At 41.1% G+C, this 18,909-nt stretch overlaps 1 protein-coding gene across 3 annotated transcripts in view; it reads left to right on the top strand.

Moving 5' to 3' along the window:
- Positions 1–408: 408 nt before the first annotated feature.
- Positions 409–18,909, top strand: part of traf6 (TNF receptor-associated factor 6) — a 46,939-nt gene continuing 28,438 nt past the window's right edge. Inside the window, exons 1-2 of one of the 3 annotated variants that reach the window (XM_043706225.1) lie at positions 409–427; positions 1,716–1,855. The gene's annotated coding sequence lies outside the window, so the exon portion shown is untranslated. Of the gene's footprint in view, positions 428–1,715; positions 1,856–9,468; positions 9,533–12,291; positions 12,404–18,909 lie in introns of those variants that run through there. The other 2 variants (XM_043706227.1, XM_043706226.1) reach the window with 2 other exon arrangements.

Raw genomic sequence — 18,909 nt, 5'->3', positions numbered from 1 at the left:
GGCATAAGTCAAGGAGTGATTTGATAACAAGGCTGAGAATTCTAGAACTGACTTAGCATACTGCTGCTGGTAATAGATTGGATTTTGATAATTTTTTTTAAATTAGAAAGAGATGATGGCCTTGAAATGCATTATTCTTGCAAAACTTTAAATAAATGACTTTTTCAGCAACCCTTCAAAATGTCATTTCAAACCATTTTAAATATAAAGCATCTCATAACATTATGCCAACTACTAATGTTCAGGGTTAACTTCTTGTTGAGGACTTGAAGAAGGGCTTATGCCCGAAACGTCGATTCTCCTGCTCCTTGGATGCTGCCTGACCTGCTGCGCTTTTCCAGCAACACATTTTTCAGCTCTAATCTCCAGCATCTGCAGTGCTCACTTTTTCCTACTTGTTGAGTTAGTCTACCTGATGAGGCTCACGGTATTTGAAATTGTACATTGTTTTTCTGGAATTTGTGATGCATTTTAGCTATTAATCTTCATTGTTGTTATCAGTGCATTTTGATTTTCACTGTGGGGAAAGCTAAATAAATGAATACAGTTCACTCCAGCGGTTTATGAACTGGAGATAAACAGTGGCTCATTTTTGGTAGTTGCTGGTTGCGTCCCAGCCAGACAATTGAACTCCCCTTTGACACACAACAATGGGATCTCCATACAGAGAGTGCAGAAGAGATTTACCCGAAATAACGCAGGGGTGACCCTTTATCTGGTGGGGTAGGGGAGTCTAGAGGAGCTGGAATTATAGAAAGAGGAAGATTTGATGGTCCGTAAAGGTTCTGATGGAATATATGAAAAACTCTGTGGTGAAAGGTTCAGTAATCAGAGGACCTCCACCTATTCCTTTAACGCTCTTTTAAACCAATTTCTTTGCCCACGTTTTTGATCATTTGCCCTCATGTAATTTAGTGTAAAATTTTGTATTTTAAAACTAATCCAGTGGGGTATTATATTACAGTTTTGGTTGTATAACAATACAGATTGTTACTTCAAGTAGATAAGATAGTGAAGAAGGCGTTTGGTATGCTTTCCTTTATTGGTCAGAGTATTGAGTACAGGAGTTGGGAGGTCATGTTGAGGCTGTACAGGACATTGGTTAGGCCACTGTTGGAATATTGCGTGCAATTCTGGTCTCCTTCCTATCGGAAAGATGTGAAACTTGAAATCAGAAAAGATTTACAAGGATTTTGCCAGGATTGAAGGATTTGAACTATAGGGAGAGGCTGAACAGGCTGGGCTGATTTCCCCGGGGCGTCGGGGTGACCTTATAGAGGTTTACAAAATTATGAGGGGCATGGATAGGATAAATAGACAAAGTCTTTTCCCTGGGGTCGGGCAGTCAGAACTAGAGGACATAGATTTAGGGTGAGAGGGAAAAGATATAAAAGATACTTGAGGAGCAATGTTTTCATGCAGAGGGTGGTACGTGTGTAGAATGAGCTGCCGGAGGAAATGGTGGAGGCTGGTACAATTGCAACATTTAAAAAGAATCTGGATGTGTATATGAATAGGAAGGGTTTGGAGGGAAATGGGCCGGATGCTGGCAGGTGGGACTAGATTGGGTTGGGATATCTGGTCGGCATGGACGGGTTGGACCGAAGGGTCTGTTTCCGTGCTGTACCTCTCTGTGACTTTGTAGTTGAGACAGGCATAACGAGCTACATGGCTGTCTTCTTTGGCTCGACCAATAATTCCTGTCTGTTTTGCAGGCTTCAGATCCGACACACCCGAACAGGAATTGTTGTGCAGCGAAATATAATGACTGGACTGAGACTTGTGAAGCCCTGGGCCAGATGTGCTGTTCGAATGCCTGGACTATAATAGCAGATGTGCAGTTGTGCTGCTTGTGGTAAGTCAGAGAATGTACTACTTCATACAATCAAGAGAGTCAGACATTGTAATGCACTGTGTATTTTTGCTGGTCTGGGTCGGTAATGATTTTGTAGTAAGTCTACTGAGGCCCTTCCGAGTTTGGTTCACCTGTACAGTTTCAACACGCTGCTCTTTTGCTTTGAGCCACTTCACAATGAGATGGCAACAGATTGATTTTGTAAAATTGTCAGTGAGAAGCAAGTGCGTATCAGTGAAAGAATATCAGCACATATCCAGCAGATTTTCCGCCACATTGCTTTCAGGATGTTAATGCACATGTTAGTCCAGAGCAATATAAATGCTAAGCTATGCAACATACAAGTCTGGCTGTCTGGGAATCAGGATGAGAGGTTAAGTCAAATTCTGTTCCATCAAATTAGCCAAGTTAGTGTTTAATGAAGATTGTGCTTTTTCAAATGCTTAGGGTGAATCATGGGATGAGTTAATCCCTCAGAATGAGATCTCTTTCTGAAGTTGATATTCTGGAAATTTTCTTTGTGCTTTGGAGGTTATAATCCACATCCTTGTCCACTAATTGGTGAAACCTGAACGTGACATTTGTATATATGTTACTTTATCGATATTAGATACATTTTCACTCTTAGTATCTGTGTACGGTGCTGAAATTTGATGGCACAAGTGTAGAAGAGCAAGCCAGAGAGAGAGACATGTGGTGACAAAATGTGAACCTGCTGCAGTATGCAACAGGACTACGTGCATGCTGAACCACGAAGTCAACCTATTACAATCAGGGCTAAACAATCCCACACTAAATATCAAATATAATCTTTCATGGGTCAGACCAAAGCTCTGCCGCCCTCCCAGATCCAGCCCTGAAGAAAGGTTACACCTGAACTGTCGACTTCTCCACCTCTGCATGGCTTGCTGTGTTCTTCCAGCCTCCTACCTATCTATCAGTTATGAACTAAACAACTTACAGGAGGCTTCAAGAACACTCCCATCCTCAATGATGGTGAAGCCCAGCAAGTGTGTGAAAAAGATAAGCCTGCAGTGTTTGCAACCATATTTCGGTCAGAGATGTTGAGTAGATTGCTCTTCTCAATCTTGTCCTTTGCTATGACAACTGCCAGTCTTCAGGCAATTCAATTCCTTTAAAGTTCTTCAAAGCATAAAACCTAACTGCAAAGGAAAAGGAGATTGAGGCCCATGGAGAGACTAAATGGGCATCCCTGGCAGAGCAGGACAGCGAGTGACCCATGCATGCATTGTGTGATTGCTCACTGTGTTCTGGGGAGATTTTGTAGCACCATACTTTTGGCATATCTTTGACAAGCTGAGGCATCTGAATTGCCATCTGGCAGGAAAAGTTTGTGCAATGGAGATTGACATCTTAATAATGGAACATCTAAAGAATGACAAACATGTGACCTAAGTGTGTACTTTTTAACTTGACAGAAGACTGCAGGAAATGTCAGTTTTTAAAAAGGGCCGAAGGGCCTGTTTCCACACTGTAATCTAATCTAATCTAAAGAATGACAAACATGTGACCTAAGTGTGTACTTTTTAACTTGACAGAAGACTGCAGGAAATGTCAGTTTTTAAAAAGGACCATGTAGAAGTATCTATGCTTTGTATAAGGTATGCTGAGCTTCTAAAATATTGAACTTGGGGATTCAACAGTTGAGTTTTCTAGTGTGATTGGAGGATTGATGATATTTAGGTGGTGTGCAGAAGTAATTCAGTCCTTGCCTTAAAGTTGTACATTTACGCATTATTATAGTTCCATTATGGATTCTACAGTTATAATGTAAATTGTGTACGCAAAGTCATCATCCTTTAATTGTATCTTCCCACCAATAACGTGGAGCTGTAGTGGCTGAAGCGTGTGATGATAACCTGTTATCAATAGTTTCTCAATATCAAAAGTTAAAAATCATATCACCAGGTTATAGTCCAACAGGTTTATTTGGAAGCACTAGCTTTCAGAGCGCTGCTCCTTCATCAGGTGGCTGTGGAGTATAAGATCGTAAGACGCAGAAGTTTACAGTGTGATGCAACTGAAATTATATATTGAAAAAGACCTGGATTGTTTAGTAAGTCTCTCATCTTTTAGAATGACCATGTTGATTTCACTTAGACCATAGAACGTTACAACGCAGTAACATTGCGCCGACCTGCGAAATTAATCTGATGCCCATCTGAGCCACACCATTCCATTATTATCCATATGTATGTCCAGTGTCCATTTAAATGCCCTTATCATTGGCAAGTCTGCTACAGTTGGAGACAGGCAGTTCCATGCCCCTGCTACTCTGAGTAAAGAAATTACGCTGATAGCTGTCTTAAACCTATCACCCCTCAATTTAAAGCTATGTCCCCTCGTGTTAGCCTTCACCATCCGAGGAAAAAGGATCTCACTGTCCACTCTATCTAACCCTCTGATTATCTTATATGTATCAATTAAGCCACCTCTCAACCTTCTTCTCTCCAACGAAAACAGCCTCAGCTTCCTCAGCCTTTCGTCGTAAGACCTTCCTTCCATACCAAGCAACATCCTAGTAAATCTCCTCTGAACCCTTTCCAAAGCTTCCACATCCTTCCCATAATGCGGTGACCAGAACTGTACGCAATACTCCAGATGTGGCCGCACCAGCGTCTTGTACAGCTGAAGCGTGACCTTGTGGCTCCGAAACTCAATCGCCCTACCAATAAACTCCAACACATTATATGCCTTCTTAACAACCCTATCGACCTGGGTGGCAACTTTCAGGGATTTATGCACCTGGGCACTGAGATCTCTCTGTTCATCTATGCTGCCGAGAATTTTACCACTAGCCCAACACTCTGCATTCCTGTTACTTCTACTGAAGTGAACTGCCTCACACTTTTCCACACTAAACTCCATTTGCCACTTCTCAGCCCGGCTCTGCATCTTATCTCTGTCCCACTGTAACCGACAACATCCTTCGGCACTATCCACAACTCTGCCTACCTTAGTATCTTTTGTATGAAAGTTCTCAAGTGAACTTTAACAATAGATGCCATGTCAGCCCAGACAATGCATTGAAGGTGTGAGGTGCCCTGTGTGAGGCTGTTTGTGCCCCAGTGTTCAGACTGATTCTGTTTCTAAAAAAGGGATTTACAGAATCTTACATGGATTCATGCATTTTGTGAGCAAAACAAAATGTACTTCTGCAAGTACAAATTCACCCCACAAACCTGCGTGTGTCTTTTTCAATATAAGATTTCAGTTGCATCACACTGTAAACTTTTGCTATAAATTCTGTGTCTTACGATCTTATACTCCACAACCACGTGATGAAGGCGCAGCGGTCCGAAAGCTAGTGCTTCCAAATAAATCTGTTCGATTATAACCTAGTGTTGTGATTTTTTAAAACTTTTTTAAGTTATTTCTAAATATTTTAAAACAAAACACGTTTGCGTACAGGTTCAAGACAGTCCAGTTTGTTAAATTCTGTAGCTGAAAACCTGCTTTGGTTGTCTCAACTCCAGCCTCGTAATCACACTGGCTCCTGTTCGTTTTGAGAACAGCCAGAACCGTTCTTTTTGATCTCCGCAAGCTCAAGAGTGGAGGACATGGGTAGTACTACCAGCATGTTGATGTGAAATGAGCACCAATAGTTCCCCTTATCCGTGGCTGGAATGTAAGAATAGCTAGGCGTCAACCTTTTAAAACAAGAATTTGTGGTTGTTGTCTAAGATCCTGAGCTGGAAGCAACTTTGTAGGTAGTCGTTCTTTGCTGTAAAAAGTACTAGGCGGGGTCAGTGCCAAAAGCAATCAAATCAGCGCAAGAAAGGAAAAGAGCCCCTTACCTTTGCTCCCATTTTGAGAGGAGAGTTGAAAGATGTTGAAGTGGGACTTGCTTTGATTGTTCCACATACGTTTTTTTTTTAGATTATATTAGATTACTTACAGCGTGGAAACAGGCCCTTCGGCCCGACAAGTCCACACCGACCCGCCGAAGCGTAACCCACCCAGACCCATTCCCCTACATTTACCCCTTCACCTAACACTACAGGCAATTTAGCATGGCCAATTCACCTAACCCGCACATTTTTTTTTTGGATTTTGGGAGGAAACCGGAGCACCCGGAGGAAACCCACGCAGACACGGGGAGAATATGCAAACTCCTGTGAAGTAGACAAGCTTAACAATATATTTTATTTTGTGGAGTACTTCATGTCATCTTTCAAAGAAAAATTGAAACATTTAAAGGGATATGGGCCAAATGGGACTAGGTTTATATAAGATATGTGGTCAGCATGGATGGGTTGGACTAATGGGTCCGTTTCTGTGTTGTATATCTCTATGACTCTATGATTTAGCTTCCTAGGCCAATTTAACTATTCACTGAGATCATGGCTGATCCATGACGTACTTCCACATTCTTGCCTTTGCCCCATATCAGTTAATACCCCAGGTGAACGGAAATCTATTAGTCTCTGATTTAACATCACAACTCGATCCAGCATTAACTGATGCTATTGGAAGAATGAAGACTAGAACTGGGGCCACTGTTTAAGAATAAAAGGTGTCCCTTTTAACATCAGATGAAATTCCTTTCCCCCAGGTGGTTATCAATTGATGGAATTCTTTTCCCAAGAAACCAAAGAAATTAGGTCATTGAATTTTTTTAAGGCCGAGTTGGATATATTTTTGAAGCGCAAAGAGGTTAAGGGTTCTGAGGGGGAAGGCAGAAATATGGAGTTCAGACCACAACCAGATCAGCCCTGACTTCTCAGATGGTGAAGTAAGCTTGAAGGGCCAATTGGCCTGCTTCTCTTCCTAATTTCTACATTTTGTGTTTCTATGTTTTGCATTTAGAAGGGTTGTCTAATCTTGTTCCTGATAGGCCTATTCCCTAGCTTTCAGACTAGGTCTTCAACCAGCAGAAATATTTTCTGTTTACTCTATTGAGTTCCCCCTTAATATCTCAAAAGCTTTAATCAAATCACCCTTAACTATCTATATTTCGGGGAATACTAGCCTTTCTTTGTAATCTGTCCTCATTTAATCATTGCAGTCTGTTTATCATTTGATTCTGGATTAGTGGTGCTCTTCCAGCACCACTGATCCAGAATCTGGTTTCCAGCATCTGCAGTTATTGTTTTTACCTTGTTTATCATTTGAGTAGACCTGCATTGTACTTCATTCATTGCCAGTCTATCTTTTCTAAGGTGTGATTGCCAAAATTGACAACAATACCCAGGACTTTGAGTAACTACAGTCTTACTTCTACCCCTTTAGTGTCCTAGATTTAAAGATCAGCATTGCATAAGACTTTTTGCTCATCTTTGTTCACTATATTTTAATCTCTATACATGAGTGCCTTAAGTTTGTTTGTATCTCAACTGCACATCATTTTACCTGCTTAAGAAAATACATCAGTCTCCACTTTTTCAGTTCAAAGGGTTGACCTCTAACTTGCCTACATTGAAATCCATTTGCCACAACTGAACTCATTCACTGTAAGGAGCTGGTGGCATTGTGGTAATATAATTGGACAAGTAGTCCAGAGCTCCATGCTGGTGTTTTGCTAACGTATTGGCACGTGGTGAAATTTGAATTCAGAATTAGTCTGGAATTTGGAAAAAAGCTATCTAATGGCAACCACTGTCACTTGTTATTAAACAAAGATGGCTGGGTCACTCATATCCTTTTGGGGAAAAAATCTGCAATCCTTATCTGGTCTGGCTTACACATTACTCTAGACATATATAGCAGTTTGGTTGACTCTTAGCTACCCACTGGATGGGCAACAAACACTAGCCTATCCAGTAATGTATATATCTCATGAATAAAAGAAGAAAAATCACACAACACCAGGTTAGAGTCCAACAGGTTTATTTGGAAGCTTTTGGAGTGCTGCTTCTTCATCAGGTTTCTGTAGAACGGGATCATAAGACTCAGAATTTATAGCAAAGGATTAGTGTTATGCAACTGAAATGATATATTGAACAAACCTATTCTTAACGGCAATCTAGTTTTGTTCAATATATCATTTGAGTTGCATGACACTGTAATCTTTTGCTGTAAATTTTGTGTCTTATGATCCCGTTCTACAGCTGCCTGATGAAGGAGCAGCGCTCTGAAAGCTAGTGCTTCCACATAAACCTGTTGAACTATAACTTGGTGTTGTGTGATTTTTAACTTTATCCACCTTAGTCCAACACCGGCTCCTCCTCATCTTAAAAGAAAAATGACTAAATCCATTAATATCCCTTTGAAGTTTTATGTTTCCATCTACGCTGCTTACAATGCCTCTTTGCCTTATGTTATCAATAAATCAGAATATGTGGCTTTTTAATCCCATTGGACTCATTAATGAAAGAATAGTTGAGGTTTCCCCACAGATCCTTCTGTGATACCATTTGTCACATCCTACCAATTAGAGGACCTGTCTATTTACCTTAATCTCCTATCTTCTTCTGCTGAGGATTACATACCTGAATCCTTAGGTGTCTCTGTTCAACAACACAAACCCAGGGCTCTACCATTAATTGTCTAAGTTTGTCCTTGTTTGATTTGTTGTATTATGAAAATGCAATGCTTCACATTTATCCAAATTAAACTCCATTTGCCAATAGTGTTACAATCATATCATAATCTTTTGTTGTTTTACTTGTTAACAGATTTGATCTGTTTACTGTGAATTTCTGACTAACTCATCCTGTTCAGACTGCCCTTAACTAAATCTAGAATCTAAATAAATCCTTTGGTTTACTTCCTTTTCAAACATTAATTTTGAATTTGATTGCGTTTGATTATCATTTGATTACATTTGGTACTGTTAGCTAAATTATAGAGTTGTAAGATTTTACAGTGAAGAAGGAGGCTATTTGGTTCATCAGATATACTCTTGCATCTGGTTTATTGTTTGTATGCCAGTCTAATATAGCCTCCCTCCTTTGTCAATTCTGTGGTAATGAATAAAAATTTTGCAGGAGCATTTGTGACAGATTGAATGTCTATGTCCAGATCCTAATGGGTTCTATTCTTGCACCTAGAATAATTATAAAATCAGCTCTTGATTACTGCAGGACACATTGGATTGCTCTCAGGCAGCTGAAGAGTATGACCAATATCTCTATACCCCTAGGCTTTAGCACATAAGTGGAATGTATAATGGAAACAGGGGAAATTCTGCATATGTGTAAGTTACTTTTACCTGCTTGTCAAAATTAACACAATAATGGATAAGTACAAGGTAAAATATCCCATATTAACTACTTGTCAGCAAAAATAAAGAATTGCATTTATATAGGGTCTTCCATGTCCCCAGGATGTCCTGAAGCTCACATCTGGCCACTGAAGTACTTTAAGTGTAGCCACTGCTGAAGTGCAGGAAATGGCTATGTTGATCCAATTAGTTTTAAGTATAATACACACTCGTCTACTTGTAACACATTACCTTATATTTCATGTATCATATTCACTGAGCTGCATTTTAAGTGAAACTACACTTTGACAGCGTAGTAAATGCATCTGTATTATAATGAAGACAAGTGTTGTACTGTGGGCGGAAGTGACGCTTTCGAGGTGAATTGAACTATAGAAAAACGGAAAAGAGGTGGTGTTCCATTAAACCACATCCTAAAGTTCAGCTACTTCTCAAAACCGCTCAGAGCACAAAAGGAAAAGTTTGCAAAGACAGTGCCGACTAGGTCCAAAGTAAGCATGGTTTCTGCATGGAATTATTATTTGAAGAGTTATATTGAAAACTTTATGATTGTGTAACATCATGCAGTGTTAACTGGAATGAAGTTAGGCAACTGCAGGCACTGGTATTGAGAAGCAGACGGGTTTAACCAGGGTTCTTGCTCTAGACTGCGAAACATTCACTGTGGATCTGGCTGACCAGTGTTGCATCCTTTTTAATTTGTGGAAATTTGCTATTGAGCTCAAGCATAAAACATGGATTGGAACCCATAAGAGGTTTAGTGGGAACGTTTTTTTAATAGAGCAGAATTATTTGTTGGTTAAAGCAGGTGCAGTGTATGTTCATGATCTTTCTGTCTGCAAAGGGCTTTGTGTATTATTATGTGTCGTTTGAAGTACATGTGAATGTGGCTCACTGCAAGCCAACTGTCAATCCTAAATAGGTGACAATCAAAATATGGTTAGTTTCTCAGAGCAGTGTTTTGACCAATCAGAATCAACATGCCCTTGATTTAAAATCTAAACAAAGCTTGGCAGTTAACTATCAGTTATCACTAACTGATGCATTCTCCATGTTAAAGCCTCTACCAGTCAGAGACCACTTGCCAACCAATCAGCACTCTCCTCTTGTACAATATAAATGTTGATTTGGAGATGCTGGTGTCGGACAAAATTAAAAATCACACAACACCAGGTTACAGTCCGACGGGCTTATTTGGAAGTCCAAGCTTTCAGAGCGCTGCTCCTTCATCAGATAGCTAGTTGTGCAGGATCATGGGACACAGAATTTATAGTTAAAGATCAGTGTCATACAGCTGATGCGATATGTTGAACAAACCTAGATAGTTAAGTCTTTAATAACTTAGAATGGGAATGCAGGTTTGGATTGATTAATATGTAAATCCCAGAACTTCTTTCAAGTCACATTCCCAAGGTAACGTAAGTTTTTATAAGAAAAAGTTACATCTCAGCTCAGACAATGCGTTAAAGGTGTGATGTTAGGGTCTGTCTGTATCCCAACCTTGTATCAGACTAATTCTGTTTCCAAATTGATAAAATGTCGCATGGACTGACTGCCTCCAAATTGTGCGCTTTTTGAACAAAATTGAATGTATCTGCAAATGCAAATTCACCCCATGGACTTACGGGCGTGTGTGTGTACACGTGTGAGGGAGAGAGCATGTGTGCGTGAGTGTGTGCGCGAAATGTGGAGGGTTTGCATGTGAGGGTGTGCGCAAGAGTGTGGGTATATGTGTGTGTCTGAGAGAGGGGGCCTGTGTGTATATGTATGTGTGCTTGTGTGTGAGAGAGTGTATAGTGTTGTGTGGTTTGTTGACAATACCTTGCATCAGTTGTATGACACTTTGATCTTTTACTATAAACTCTGTTTCCTATGATTCTGCCCCACTAGCTACCTGACAAAAGAACAGTGCTTTGAAAACTTGTACTTCCAAATAAACCTGTTGGACTGTAACCTGGTGTTGTGTGATTTTTAAAAGTATAAATGTTGTTTTTCCTTTTACTCTGGTGGTACTTATAAGTTGTCCTGATGAGTGCAAGCCAAAAGGCTTTACCAAAAGTGTATATCCTCCACAATACTTGAGCTTGGTACAAGTTGTTGGTGGAGTTGCTGACGAGCATGACAAGAGAAAGATCAAGGGTAGAGTGGAGATGAGAGCAAAAACGAAAACTTTTGGTTCAAGAAACACTATCGAAGGAACTTCGCTGAATTGATAAACAAAACTTGACACTGAGACTGGAGATTTGGTATGGGTGACCAAAGTCTTGGCTGAAGAGAGAGGCTTTAATTAATAGCTTAAAGGAGGGAAGAGGAGACAGTGGTTTGGGGGGAGATTTCTAGAGATTTAAGATCTTGGGCACTGAAAGGATGGCCACGTTGCTGAAGTGATTAAAATGGGTTGAAGATATTGCTATGTTTTTGGGACCGGAAGAGTTTGGGAGGGGGGGGGGGCGTGGAGGAGAGCAAACCCATGGAGAAATTTGAAAGCACGAATGGGAATTTTAAGACTAAGATATTGTTGAACTGAGAGTTAGTGTGGTCAGCGAGAACAGGGTCAAAGGATAAAGAAGACTTAGTCTGAGTTAGAACACTGGGTGGCAAGTTTTGGATGATTTCAAATATATAGAGAATGTAAAGTATGGTGCTTGGCGTTAGATGCAATATTCCAGTTCAGGCTGAAACACAGAGGTGGATAATGACAAGCAGATTTGAAGGTGGGGAGGGGGGGTGGCACCTAAGGAGGGAAAAAAAGGTAATAATATCAGCTGATGTGGGAATTGGGAAGTCATCAGCATTTGTTTCAGAGTAATGTCTAGAGAACAGGATGTAGGTCTCATGGAAAATGAATTCTTGGGGATGGGAGGAGACATGAGGACAGGCAAGAGAGCAAGTAGAGAAATTAAAGTTTAGGGTTAGTGCAGGCAAACCTTATAGGAAGTTTGACCTGAAGGACTGGGGAAGGGGAGGAAATGTCTTTGTTGTTGAGTATGTTCACAATAGAGGTATACAGATTTTTAGATGCTAAGGAAATCAAATGTGTATAGGTAGTGCAGAAAGGTAGAGTTGCTTTAGATGCTCATGCGTTATATTGGATGGTGAAGCAGGCTCGATGTGCCTTAAGCACTTGGAGAAGACAGGAAATGGGTTCAATATCATGCCTGCCAGGAGAGGAAAGAAGCGGGGGATTATCTTTTGCATACCCAGAGTGATCCTGCAGCAGACAGCTTGTCGTCATCATTGCTTTGAGCAGGGTTTGGTAGTAAATGCTGAAACCAGTTGTGTGCCACATTCTTTCAAATCTGTATCCCTTGGACTTTGCGGAGTGGAGAGGAAAGCTGTACTGGAGAATGGCTAATTTGAAGGTAAGTAATGGTTTCATTGAAATCTGGGGCTTCATAGTGAAGTGAAGGTTGTGCATAACCAGACTGAAAACTGGAGAAATGTCTTTTATTGATTCTTGGGATCTGGGTAGCATTGGCCGGGGGGGGTCAATCCTAATTGCTGTTGGAGGTGATAGTGAGCTTTGGAGTCGGAGTGAGGCAAAGACGTATCGTTGTCCAAGTTCTGCAGAGATCAGTGTGGTCAGCAAGTGAAGGCCAAGAGCTATTTAAAGAGTAGAGAGGTTTGGATGACGCGTTGTGTGAGAGGACCATTAATGACAATGAAATCCAAGAGGTGTTGCCGAATCAGTTATCATCGCAGAGAAAAATATAGTGGCAAAGTTGGAAATAACAAAAACCTCCAGAAAACATGAAACAGTGAGCTTCTGGCCAGGAGTCAGAACGCAGCAGAATCTGAAAAACAAGTAGACGAATCAGTGGCTCAGCAAAGGAAATGTAAGCACCAGAGCAGCAGATCAGAGAGACAGGGTGGACTGTAGTGCAGAAACATCGGGATAGAATTTCAAGTCCAATAGAGTATTGACTGGTCACCCATTCACAGCACCTGATATTTAATTCCCTTTTGCAACAGGCAGCCAATCCAATTTCATCTGCTTATTGCCACTGACCAAATCAGACTGCTACTGCATGGTCTTGGTGTCCACGTAAATCCAGATATTTGCAAGCTCATTTGAACAAAGAGGCAGTTCTCATTCAGAAAAGCAGAGAGCAGGTGTGATCAGAAAGTGAGCCATGGAGGTTTCAAACTAGCAGTTCATTTGTACTTGGGACTAAAATGAACCAACTGTAAGAAATTAAGCAGTAGAAGAGAGGGGTCTCAGAAGCCAAAAGGCAAGAAGGAAAATTTCTGCATGTTTTGTCACTTCAGAGAATTCTAGAAGGATTTCTAGAGCACTTTCCCTTCCTTTCACTGATGACACGTCAGGCGTGTTTCCACTACATTGTCACAAGTGAATCAGTGAAGTAAAGGCATTCCCTTATAAGGTGGCAGGAAGTAAAGCAAAAATATGCAGAATTGCCCGGTTGGTTAACATCGCGTCTGCCACTCTGCATGCACTTGGATATGTCCAGTCTCTGCTGCTGCTGCCTGTGTCACAAGAAGAACTGTGATCCATCCTGGGTGGCTGTTTACAGTTGATTATGAAGTTGTGGTTTGGCGTTTTACGATTGCCCTAGTAGATGTACTTGTTGCAGTAGGTGCCTGCTACGGTTGCCTCTCATACACTTGGAGTAATTGTCAGTGGTGCTTACAAAAAAAGGATGCAGTGTTCTAATAAGTGGATGCAACTTTTAAGCTGATCACTTGTTCTTTTTGTATGAGAAGAGAAGTTTGATTTGTCCTATTATTCTAAGTATTGAGAATAACTTGAAGCTGTTCTAGGTAGTTCAATGTCACTATGAGGAGAAACACTGTGCATGCTTGTACAATATCAGGGTGTTTCATTTTAAACTCAATCCTTATAGAACGCTGAAAATTTACTGCGATATAGGTCGTACTCTGTGATTAATCAGCACATATTCCGTTAATGAACATTGGGAAATTAATATATATGAATACATTACTGAGTAGTGTGTTCATTCTTACGTTTTATTGAGATCTCTTGATTAAATTTTAAAAATATAAGCCATAAATACTCAGTGATGGTTAATACTTATTAGCCTGGAGCACTGTATTTTTTTTAGAGAAGACTTCTGGGTCTGTGGATTGTGAAGAAGCAGAGGTGGCCTTTAGTAGAGTGATGTGCTCTTCCTGTTGGATGTGGGAGTTTAGGGAGAGTTTTCATGTTACTGGTTATTATGTGTGCAGGATTCGCAACCAAAGACACATCCTATCAGATTGCATGGATCGGTTCGAGTGGCAGTTAGAGGCAATGAGGAATTTATAAGAGCTATGCATGTGATGGATGGCAGTTATAGGAAGGGAGAAAAGCCGCAGATACAGTCAGGCAATGGGTTACCTCCAGGAAAGGTAGGGGAGGGAGTCAGGTAGTGCAGGAGTCTCCTATAGCTGTCCCCATCTCAAACAAGTGTGCTGTTTTGGAAAATGTAGGGGGTGATGAACTCTCAGGGGAATGTAGCACAAACAGCCAAGTTTCTGGTATTGGCTCGAATGTAATCAGGTCTATGTCAGGTTCCAAGCAATCAATTGTGATGGGGACTCTCTAGTCAGAGGCACAGACAGAGGTTTCTGCGGTCAACAGCGAAAAATCAGAATGGTGTTTTGCCTGCATGGTGTCAGGATCAAGGATATCAGAGAGTGTGCAGAATGTTCTCAAAGAGGAGAGGAACCAGCAGGAGGTAATTGTACACATTGGAGCTAGCAACTTAGGAAGGGAAAAAGATGAGATTCTGAAGGGAAAATATAGAAAGTTAGACAGGAAATTAAAAAGGAGGTCCTCGAGGGTAGTAATATCTGGATTACTCCCGGTGCTATGAGCTAGTGAGGGCAGGAATAGGAGGATAGAGCAGATGAATGCATGGCTGAGGAGCTGGTGCAGGGGAGAAGAGTTCACATTCCTGGATCATTGAAATCTTTTCTGTGGTAAACGTGACTTGTCCAAGAAGGATTGATTGTATCTGAATTGCAAGGGGACTAATATACTGGCAGGGAGATTTGCTAGAACTGCTTGGGAGGATTTAAACTAGTCAGATGGGAGAGTGGGACCCAGGGAAATAGTGAGGAAAGAGATCAAACTGAGACTGGAACAGTTAGGAAAAAGAGTGTGTCAAACAGTCAGGGCAGGCAGGAACAAAGCAGAGAACAAGGTAGGACTGATAAATTAAACTGCATTTATTTCAATGCAAGGGGCCTAACAGGGAAGGCAGATGAACTCAGGGCATGGTTAGGAACATGGGACTGGGATATCATAGCAATTACAGATACGTGGCTCAGGTATGGGCAGGACTGGTAGCTGAATGTTCCAGGACACAAATGCTACAGGAAGGACAGAAAGGGAGGCAAGAGAGGAGGGGGAATGGCATTTTTGACAAGGGATAGCATTACGGCTGTACTGAGGGAGGATATTCCTGGAAATACATTCAGGGAAGTTATTTGTGTGGAAATGAGAAATAAGAAAGGGATGATCACCTTATTGGGATTGTGTTATAGACCCCCTAATAGTCAGGGGAAAATTGAGAATCAAATTTGTAAGGAGATCTCAGCTATATGTAAGAATAATAGGGTGGTTATGGTCGGGGATTTTAACTTTCCGGATATAGACTGGCTCTGCCATAGTGTTAAGGGTTTAGATGGAGAGGAATTTAAGTGTGTACAAGACAATGTTCTGATTCAGTATGTGGATATGCCTACTAGAGAAGGTGCAAAACTTGACCTACTCTTGGGAAAAAAGGCAGGGCAGGTGACTGAGGTGTCAGTGGGGGAGCACTTTGCAGCCAGCAACCATAATTCTATTAGTTTTAAAATAGTGATGGAAAAGGATAGACCAGATCTAAAAGTTGAAGTTCTAAATTGGAGGAAGGTTAATTTTGACTGGATTAGGCAAGAACTTTCAAAAGTTGACTGGGGGCAGATGTTCGCAGGTAAAGGGACAGCTGGAAAATGGGAAGTCTTCAGAAATGAGATGATGAGTGTCCAGAGACAGTATATTCCTATTAAGGTGAAAGGAAAGGCTGGTAGGTATAGGGAATGCTGGATGACTAAAGAAATTGAGGGCTTGGTTAAGAAAAAGAAGGAAGCATTTGTCAGGTATAGACAGGATAGATCGAGTGAATCCTTCGAGTATAAAGGCAGTAGGAGTATACTTAAGAGGGAAATCAGGAGAGCAAAAAGGGGACATGAGATAGCTTTGGCAAATGTGGTTAAGGAGAATCCAAAGGGATTTTATAAATACATTAGGGACAAAAGGGTAACTGGGGAGAGAATAGGGCCCCTCAAAGATCAGCAAGGTGACCTATGTGTGGAGCCACAGGAGATGGGGGAGATACTAAATGAGTATTTTGCACCGGTGTTTACTGTGGAAAAGGACATGGAAGATATAGAATGGAGGCAAATAGATGGTGGCATTTTGAAAAATGTCCATATTACAGAGGAGGAGGTGCTGGATGTCTTAACTCATAAAAGTGAATAATCCCCCAGGACTTGATCAGGTGTACCTGAGAACTCTTTGGGAAGCTAAGGAAGTGATTGCTGGGCCTCTTGCTGAGATATTTGGATCATCAATAGTCACAGGTGAGGTGCTGGAAGACTGGAGGTTGGCTAACTTGTTGCTACTATTTAAGAAGGGTGATAAGGAAAAGCCAGAGAACTATAGACCATTGAACCTGACATCAGTCGTGGGCAGGTTGTTGGAGGGAATCCTGAGGGACAGGAGTTACTTGTAATTGGAAAGGCAAGGATTTATTAGGGATAGTCAGCATGGCTTTGTGTGTGGGAAATCATGTCTCACAAACTTGATTGAGTTTTTTGAAGAAGTAACAAAGAGGATTGATGAGGGCAGATCTATATGTTGGATGTGATCTATATGCACTTCAGTAAGGCTTTCGACAAGGTTCCCCATGGGAGACTGGTTAGCAAGGTTAGATCTCATGAAAAACAAGGAGAACTAGCCATTTGGATACAGAACTGGCTTGAAAGTGGAAGACAGAGGGTGGTGGTAGAAGGTTACTTTCCAGACTGGAAGCCTATGATCAGTGGAGTGCCACAAGGATCGGTGGTGGGTCCACTGCTTTTCATCATTTATACAAACGATTTTGATGTGAACATAAGAGGTACAGTTAGTAAGTTTGCAGATGACACCAAAATTGGAGGTGCAGTGGACAGTGAAGAGGGTTACCTCAGATTACAACAGGATCTTGATCAGATGGGTCAATTGGCTGAGGAGTGGCAGATGGAGTTTAATTTAGATAAATGCGAGGTGTTGCATTTTGGGAAAGCAAATCAGAGCAGGACCTATACACTTAATGGTAAGGTCCTTGGAAGTGTTGCTGAACAAAGACACCTTCGAGTTCAGGTTGATAGTTGCTTAAAAGTAGAGACGCAGGCAGATTGGATGGTAAAGAAGGCGTTTGGTGTGCTTTCCTTTGTTGGTCAGAGCATCGAGGATAGATGTTGGTGAGGGGTGACCTTATAGAGGTTTATTAAATTATGAGGGGCATGGATAGAGTAAATAGACAAGGTCTTTTCCCTGGGGTGGGGGAAGTCCAAAACTAGAGGGCATAGGTTTAGGGTGAGAGGGGAAAAATTTAAAAGGGACCTAAAGGGCAACTTTTTCACACAGAGGGTGGTGGAGGCTGGTACAATTACAACATATAAAAGGCATGTGGTTTGATATATGAATGGGAAGGGTTTGGAGGGATATGGGCCAAGTGCTGGCAAGTGGGAGTAGGTTAGGTTAGGATATCTGGTCGGCATGGACGGGTTGGACTGAAGGATTTGTTTCCGTGCTGTACATCTCTATGACTCTATGAAACTTTGGACAGGAAAAGCTTTCAGTATTGTTTGGTATAATACAACAGAGCCTAAAGATTTCCAGCTCGATTGGCTGCTCTTACTCCAATTGGCTCCTTATTGAGTCTTTAGAGATAAAACAATCAGAGAGTTATTCCTTTCCAATCTGAAGCATTTGAAGAGGTTTACAATGTAACCAATGAGATCATGTGGAATATACATCAAGTGCTGCAATTCACTAATGGCGTGGCATCATAGTGGGTGCAACTGCGTATTCACAGATGGATCACTGAGGCGATTATTAATAGCAGCATTCTACCCCTGCATTGGGCTCAAATACTCGATGACATTAATGGTATTTGGAGGTAGACATCAGAAACTTCATTGTGCCACCTAGAAGCCAGAGCTTGTAGCTACATTGTTACAGATTGATTCTTTACATGTTGGATTTCCATTCCCATTATTTGCATACATTAAATATTGGCATTAAAACAAAAATCATGATAGTATGAAGTTGGCCAAAGTTGGACAGGGAATTAACAGATACGCAAGATCTTTCATATCTATAGATCTGTTGTACGAATTAACAAAATATAAAAATAGAACTGTCACTTGTTAGTTTTTTTTAAATCTACATAACCTTGTCTTTCTCCAAAGGCAAAAGATACAGAATATGAGCAGTCAATGCCCCCAGCCTCGAGTTAACCACAAGATATGCCAGTTGTGTTTAATTCTCTGTAAGGAGGATCTGAGCATCATTATTCAACAGACAAACCAATTTAACCACATGAGCTTTGGCAAATAGAATTAGGGAGAATCCAAAGGGTTTTTACAAATACATTAAGGACAAAAGGGTAACTAGGGAGAGAATAGGGCCCCTCAAAGATCAACAAGGCAGCCTTTGTGTGGAGCCGCAGAAAATGGGAGAGATCCAAATGAGTATTTTGCATCAGTATTTACGGTGGAAAAGGATATGGAAGATATAGACTGTAGGGAGATATATGGTGACATCTTGCAAAATGTCCTTATTACAGAGGAGGAAGTGCTGGATGTCTTGAAA

Source organism: Chiloscyllium plagiosum, chromosome 16, assembly GCF_004010195.1.
Source record: "Chiloscyllium plagiosum isolate BGI_BamShark_2017 chromosome 16, ASM401019v2, whole genome shotgun sequence".
Taxonomy (NCBI): domain Eukaryota; kingdom Metazoa; phylum Chordata; class Chondrichthyes; order Orectolobiformes; family Hemiscylliidae; genus Chiloscyllium; species Chiloscyllium plagiosum.
This window is presented reverse-complemented; position numbering and strand designations above follow the sequence as displayed.